Here is an 8,176-nt window from a genome sequence, read left to right as displayed (position 1 = left end):
TTTTTAACTGTTATAACTGATGATTCATTTGTTGATTTCTGGGAAGCCCACAGGCATTACCGTCACAGTAGGAGAAGCATAAGATTTTAAGATTGTGATACTAGAGCTAGGCAGTTTGGTTGGCTTTGTCTTTACAGCTTAAAGATGATGCTTGAGAAATTTACCTAAATAACTTTAATTTGTTAAAACTGCCATCTTTCTGTTGAAGACCATTTCAGATGATGTGGTGGAGCAGGACAGAATCAGGTCTATTCTCCAGACCAAGAGGACAGCTGTCATCGCTGACAGAGGAGAGATAAGTAAAAGCTAGTGAAATACCATGATCGCCATCAACGTGACACAGGAATTGAAACAGTGGAATGAAGGAGTAAGAGGTGCACTTCCACATAGAGTTGGTTGAAGAACAGTTTTCATCCTGCTAAAATTCTAATACCTCAGACCGCTTCTCTTTTAAAATATCCAAGTGTTTTGAGACATTCCATCAAAAGCTTAGGCAAAGGTGGTATCTCCAAGCAGAATATTCTGATTATGGTGAAACATCAGCAGAACATAGCTTTGCTTCAACAGTATTTCAGTAATTTCTAATTAATTCAGAACAGTCTTGTAGAAAAAGGCATTAAAATGAGAGTTTGCAGATGCAGAATCTCTTTTTTTTTTTTTTCATTTTCGCTATATTTTTGTATTAACTACATTTTTGCTTGTTTTATTTTAATAGTGGAAATCTTGGCAATGTTATTTCCTGCTATCATAAAAACAAGCCATCTTTATTACAATGATTTGTGTAGCTAGACAGTATGCAACATGTATCTGAAGTCACATATAGTTGAGACTTTCATGAAATGGTATTTTTTATATTATATTTTAACTAATTATACCAAGGACTGTTGGCCATATGTTTGGAAAGGATTAAAAAAGCACTATCTTCATATTAAACTGGGGAGAGGGGCTTGCTACTTATCAAATTTCTATTGGATATTCTTGGCATTTCAGGTAACTGCTGTTTTTAACATTAAAACCCACAAGAAGTAGCTACAGATATTTTGGAAGAGAGATGAAAAAACTGATACTAAATACAAAAGATGCTGTATTTCATTGCTGTAATTGTTGCATTAAACCAAGCTGCTAGGTTAATAATCTACCATTTCTCAGGAAAAAGGGACAAAATTTTTCAATCATATACATCCAATTTCTCCACTTTAAAATTAATTCCTTTCAAAGAAGGCAACAGTTAACACTGCAGAGGGATTTTTGCCCCTTTGCAATGCTCTACAGTTCTAAAACACTCGCTGGAAATAGGACTTCAAGGCAGCAGAGGGGAGCATAAGCTGAGTTCAGGAGCTTTCTGTGATTCTGCATCCATTGAATCATTAGTACTTCTGAAACTTGAGAAAACTGGGTATTGTATAAAATAGCTGGAGGGAGCAGCTTCGGAACATTAAAATACAGTCCACGGGCAATTTTCTAAAAGAACCCCCCTCTTTCCGTAGTTCTGTCCTCCTTTTTAATATTTCAAGCTAGATGCCTTAAGTGATATATGTATTATTTTCCTTTCAGTATAAGATTTTCTCTCTTTTGATGGACTGCTTTGGTCCGGGGGCCCCAGCGCTGCTGTCTGCTGGGGGCTCCCAACCGCTTCCCTCAGCCCCCCGGGAGCCCGGCACCTCTCCGCCGGGGATGCTGCTGCGCAGGCTACAGCACAGTTTTCTTTGTATGTATTGCTTTCTTCTTCCATATGGAGGCATGGAACAGTTTTTTTTATGAACTGCGGTTCTTTCTTCTTGTGTTGGTAGCTCTTCAGAGCTGCCAGGGTGGAAGGCACATGGAAAACACCAGACGGTACCGCTGCTGCTCTTCGTTAGTCAGTGAACTGAGGGGTTAATTCTACTTCTGTTATGCTGGTGTAAACAGGGAGTAAATACTCATAATTGTCTATAATGCTAAACTAAGATAAAATATACATAAATAAGAGTAGCTAAGGCCTAGAGGCTTGGGGTGGGGGAGTTGGCAGCGTTTAGAGATTTGCAATTTTTTAGTGTTTATTTTAAACTGTAGAAGTGAGAGGCAAAGTTTCCTGTGGGTCATGAGCCGGGGCAGAGACTGAAAGCCACACGGGTCCCTTCATTGTGGGAGGGGTGGGCTTAGAAAGGCTTGCTGGTTTTGTTTGGATGTTTGCAAAATCAGCTGTAGGGGTTTTCTGCCAAACAACAAGAATGAAAGAGCTAGAGTTTAAAAACATAAATACCTGTAGTTTCTTCTGGGTTTAGAGTAGTAAAGCCTTGTGTGTACGCACACACATGCATAAACTATAATAGCAGTTAAGTGGTCACAGTTTTACTTGTAAGCAAAATCACGTGTTAGATTAAAAAACCCACAGCTGTTCTCACATCAGTGACAACTTCAAAAATAAAAGTTTAAAAGATACAATAAGAAAAATGTTTCAAGCAAAGTCAGTTTCCTGCTTATTGATTCCGGGAGCTGATTCTCCTCTTTGTCACTCCTTGTTACACCACTGATGCCTAAATATGGGAAATGTAAATATTAACACTGTACAAAACCCTAAGTATTTTAAAATGAGCATTGGTGGGTAGAATGTACACAGAATTCATAGTTTTAAAATGCGCATAAAATAGTGTACTGTTCAAGCAATAGCGTATAGTACCAAGCTTTCCTAAAACGATCTTTCAATTTGAAGAATTTAATCTTGATAAAGCAGAACACAGATGTGAAACAGGTACATGTTTACTCATAAAAGATACACAGGAGAAAAAATTCAGCAGCATCTAAAGGACTGTAATAGTAACAACAGTGGAACAGCGAAGTTACAATTGCCTAGAAACAGCATAAGAGAGTAGAAAATTTAGCCCTGTGCACTGATTTAAATAAAAGCCTGCATGTATGTTGTTAGAGCATATTGAAAGTGACATTGTGTTAAGAGGGTTCAGCCAATGAAGCTGTACTGATGTAGGCTCGGGCAGAATTTGGCCCTGCCTATCACATATATTATACATGCACTGCTCATTCTTGTCTTTTGTTTTGCTCCGTTCTGACCTAATGATTGTCTCTGTGGTCTGTGATGCAGACTTCATCCTTGACCCCGGATTTCTTCCTCTCCCTGTATCTCCTGTGGCTGCGTGTTACTGCTCTCGTTGCTTTGGCCATCTATTTTTCTGCCATAATTTCATCCTCGCTGAAATCTCCCATTAAAAAAATCTGATTATTTAAAACTATCATTGAAGCTATTTGCTTTCCTAATTTGAAATGCTTGTATTTTGACCTTAATTGTTCTCAATATAAACACCCAGCAGAAACATTAAAATTTATCCACTTAAGGCAAATTTTAATGTAAAAATATGACCATTTTCATCTTCAGCTATCCCTACCAGCTCTTCATTGATTTCAGGATCTGTTCAAAATGTCTCTCCTTGTTTTCCTCCATGGATTCTCTCCAGATTGCCTTTTCATCTAAAGGCTTGACTTTCCATTCCACCTCTCCTTAGGAAGTAACTTTCATCAGAGCTGCGTGGGTACCAAATGCTATCAAGTAAGACTGTGTTACACACAGCTTTGTTTGCATTGTATATATGCAAATGCAGCTAAAGTCAGTGGAGAATAAGGTCCCATTGGTCAATGCTATGCAAGAGTGCCCTGGGATAAGCAGGCCATCTACACCACAGAATACCCCTAACTGTGTCCAAAGAGTGTATTTTGGATAAAAACAAGAGGAAATTGGATTTTCAGAGCCGAGAGGGAATGGTTAGGACACAAAGCCTGTGGCTACAAGAATATTGAATATAATGGGGATCGTGATGGAGCAACCTCTCAGCCTTTCTTCTGGCATGAAAGGCATTGTTCATAGGGGAGAGGGGCATTACAGTTGCCTTCTTTCTTTTCCCTGACTCATAAGTCGCTGAAGGAAGACACCCTGCTAAGTTTTATGCTTCCACAACAGCTTAAAGATCCTTGTAACTAGGACAAACATGAAGACTTCTCAGCTTTCCCCAGCAACTCCAAATTAAAGCTGGAATGTTCCTGTGAGGCTTTCCCCCCTGATTAGCACCATTCTCCACTGTCCTTTGCCAACATGGTTTATAAAACTGCTCTTAAACTGCTTCCGCTATCTGAAAAAACCTCACTTTTCTCAATTCTTCCATCCAATCCTACTGCTCTTCCATTTGTTTTCTAACTTGTTATGATAATACCCGTTTCTGAGTGACACCTTTTATTTTGCTACAAATTCCAGTTAACAGAGGGACAAATAAATAGAATAAAAGAGATAGCTGTAACAGTGAGCAATATCTGAAGAGTGCCATGGACTTATACGAATGTCAGTTTACTACCACATTTGTACCAAAACCAGTATCAGCACCTCCTGCTTGTGGAATACATGTGCTGGCCACTAGGTAGCTGACGACAACTACGGACAAAGTATGAACAGCCACCATTGCCTCCCTCATTCCCCTTTTTCAGGGATGCTTGTAGCAAGTCCATTTCCAGTTAGCCAAAAGAACTGGAGTACCTTCCTGTGTTACTTATGAATTAAATTCATTTTCAGGTGTCTTATTAATATTAGATATTTTAGAAATGCCTGTTGGACAACAATGTTTCAGTTTTCATGGATAAGTGTTTAGGGCTTGCTGCTTTCTTGAACAGTAACCTCATTTTTGATCCATTTAACTCATCATTTCCATATTTTGTAGCTATAATAGGAAGCAGTTGCATAATCAGCTCGCACACTTCTCTAGCTGTGCCATATGGTCCTGTGGTTTGCATACCACAGAGTGAAGAGCAAAAATAAAAATCAGAATGTAGTCATCAAAATTCTGCCCTGGAAAGCTCATGCACAGCCAAACTCTCTACTTGGAGCATGCCCACACCAAATTACAGCACTAAAATATTTCCTCACAGAGGATATGAAAGACATCCACAAACTCCAAAAAATGGTGTTGTGTGGGAGGGCTTTTGGAAAAGCTAATGTACTACATGCCACCCTGCAAAAACATACTACGGCAGAAAACAGGCAACCAGACAGAGATGAGGCAATGTGACATAATAAAGTTTTCTAGATGAGTTTCTATGCTTAGAGGAACGTTAGAGGATTATGGCATTTGAGGGCTCAAAAAAGTTCATTTTTCATTTTTAGATGACTGTCCTGCCTATTCCAGATGCAGCCGTACGTGCCACTTGGTGCTGTTCCTCATCCGTCTGGAAAGGGCTTGTCTCATACACCCAAACACATAAGTCAGTAACAAGGCAAGCACGGCTCCCACTTATTTGCCAGAAGTCGGAGTAGACTAGAAACACAGTGTGCTTTCCCACGCAGGGGGGAGAAACAGAACAACCCTCCCACACCATCACATCACTGTCCTCCCGTGCTAGGGCCAAGAAGGACCTTCTGCCGTACCCTGACACCGAGCTACGCCTTTTGCAAGGGGCAGAAGCCATGGTAAACATCAACATCTTCCTCTACCAGCCCACTGAAGTTACCACATTTTCATGCAATTAGGAAAGTCAGCGCATTGTAGTTTTTTGTATCATAACAATGAAGCTAGTTTTCATTTCATTACCTGTAGCTGAGAGTAAAGAAAAAATTTTCTTTAAAAATAAATGAATCAGTCAAGTCACAGCAAACTACTCACGAGAGAATTCATCCTTGGAACTTAATACAGAACAAGCTCTGCAGTGCAGCAGTACATACATTAAATAATGCCTTTCCAAGGCGTGTTATCCTCTCCTCTTAGTGAAAGACAAAAAAAAAAAAAAGAAAAAGAAACAAAAGGTTATATATCCAAGTTCAATAACTATTATCCCTATAGTAGCTGGGAGGCACTGCAGTAGTATTGTTGGAGACAGCTGACTTGGAGGTATGACTACTTGCAGTATGAGCAGATTGTAAGAACTTAATTGCTTTTCTCAGATTTTAGTATTGTTGCCCCAAGGAAAAACCTGAAGTAGCAACAGAAGCAAGCTACAAGTATATCATCACAGCCCAGACTGAGTAATTGTTCTGATTTACTGCTGGGCTGGGAGAGCCTAAAAATCAGGTTACTTAGTTGCCTAGACTAGGATATATGGTTCCTGATTTAAATTTCTACATTTGTTGCCTTTGGCCAAAGAACCTGGGAGTTTGAACCAGGAGCACATACAGTCACACACAGAGAGCTGCCACGCTGGGAACACACGGTGAAGACCTACCCATCTGGAAGGCGTTCATAGAGAGCATCTCTGTAATGGAGGAGAGGAGTAATGGAGAACCTAGGTGATGAGTGCTGCCTTTCCTCCTCAGTAAAAATCCAGCTGTAATAATAATCTTGTGAGGAGACACCGAAGGCTGGCAGCTCCCTTAGCGCTGGGAGTTGGGAAGGCATCCCCAGGTGGGCAGGACCTCACCAGCCAGGGCTCATCCCACCACCCCAGCCAGGGCAGGAGGGAGCCAAGGGCAGCCCCCAGCACCCACCTGGCACCTCCCTGGGCATGGGGACAGCCCAAAGCCGGGCTGGGACATCAGCCCACAGGTTGAGGCCACAACCAGGCAGGGCTATGGGGCACTAGAGACCAGCATCACCAGAGCACAGAGGTGTAGCCCTGGTCTGGGCTGAAACAGGGCCCTGGGCAGGGTGGAGAGAGGCCCCAGGTGAGGCCAGTTAGGGTTGATCAGGCCCATCAGTGCCTCCAGAGCCCTGGCAAGTCTCAATGTGTGTAACTGCTTCCAAAATAAAAGGGGAGAAAAAATCATTGTATTAATATCCCTGGTTTTCCTCCCTTTGCAGAGCTTGGAGTAAAATTCACATTCATTTCAGTCGTGAGAATTAGCATCTGTCCTCTATCAGGAGTGGAGAGGAAGGAACAGTTTATGAATTTTTGAATCAGTAACTTGTCCCTTCCACTCAAGCCCACAAATGATGTGATGTGCCGGTGACAACTCATGCCGTCAGATTCCACATTTACTGAATGCAGCAGGTGAAACTATGTAATTGAAGAATACTGTATGCACCTTTTCTGGACTCAGCTGTACTTTAATTCTAGCCTTACTACAATATTCCAAATAGTCTAGAATTTTACTTCCTACATGATATACAAGCTGATTTCGTTTTCAATTTTCAGCCGCATGGTATCAAACATACCAAAATAAGCAAGTTCTTCAAGAATTTTTTTCTACTCCTTTTACTACTCTTTCTCTGTAAATAAAGCTTCATAGAATGTCCTAGGGGTTAGAATTTGAGTCTACTTTCAAAGAGAAATTTTTTGGCATATCAAATGTCTGTAGACTTAAAAATGTGTTATTCTTGGCTACAATGCTGTCACAGCCGTCCCAGCAAAACAGACGTTTATACTTGTTTTACTTTCTGTTTTGACTCTGCTGATTGGGAGTAATTGTGAAGAATATTGTGAACAGGCAGCAAATACACACTGTTAAAGGAATAACAGCATTCCAGCGTTGTCTAAAAGTTTTAGCTTGTATTCAACGTGCAGAAGATTAAACAGTCTCCAGGAAAAAGTTTACTGTAATGACTTCTTTTTTATAACTTAAACTCCAGAAATGAAAGTTACAATACTACAATATTGATTCTTCTTCAAAAATTAATGTGGTGAGTACTTTAGATGTCATGCTTTCAGGATGTAATGTTACCAAAGTAAATGAAAATAAAAACTGTGGTTGTAGAAGCTAGCATAAAAAGTGGGTTTTTTTTTGAGGAATTTTGTAATTCTAAACACCTGATCATGCGTAAATTATGACAGAATTAATGCACATGATTAATTTTTGCTCTGACCGGCATTAGGTACGTGTCTTTGTCCATAATGACTATGCAAAGTTGAAAATTTTTGGAACATCCTTTGATTCCCTAATTCTGTCAACCAAAGCGGGATCCTTCAAAGTAGCTGCCAGCTGTTGCTGCGGGCTGCTCCCCGCTGCTCTTCGGAACACCCTCAGGCCTGTCTGTGGAGCACATGCTGCTCTCAGCAGCACACAGCCCACTCCGGTGCCTTCAAGAAGGTTACACGTGTGTTTAAAGTTACATACACACTTAAGTGCTTGGTTGGATGGAGTCCAATACGGAGGCTCGCAGGTCCTTACTTCACATGCAAAAAAAATTGGTCCAAGAACAGACATGTACACAATTACAGGCTGACTTCTTAGCCTTGATTATGTTGAGATGTTGAGAACTTCCACAAGACG

The sequence above is a fragment of the Larus michahellis genome, chromosome 8, assembly GCF_964199755.1.
Source record: "Larus michahellis chromosome 8, bLarMic1.1, whole genome shotgun sequence".
NCBI lineage: Eukaryota > Metazoa > Chordata > Aves > Charadriiformes > Laridae > Larus > Larus michahellis.
This window is presented reverse-complemented; position numbering follows the sequence as displayed.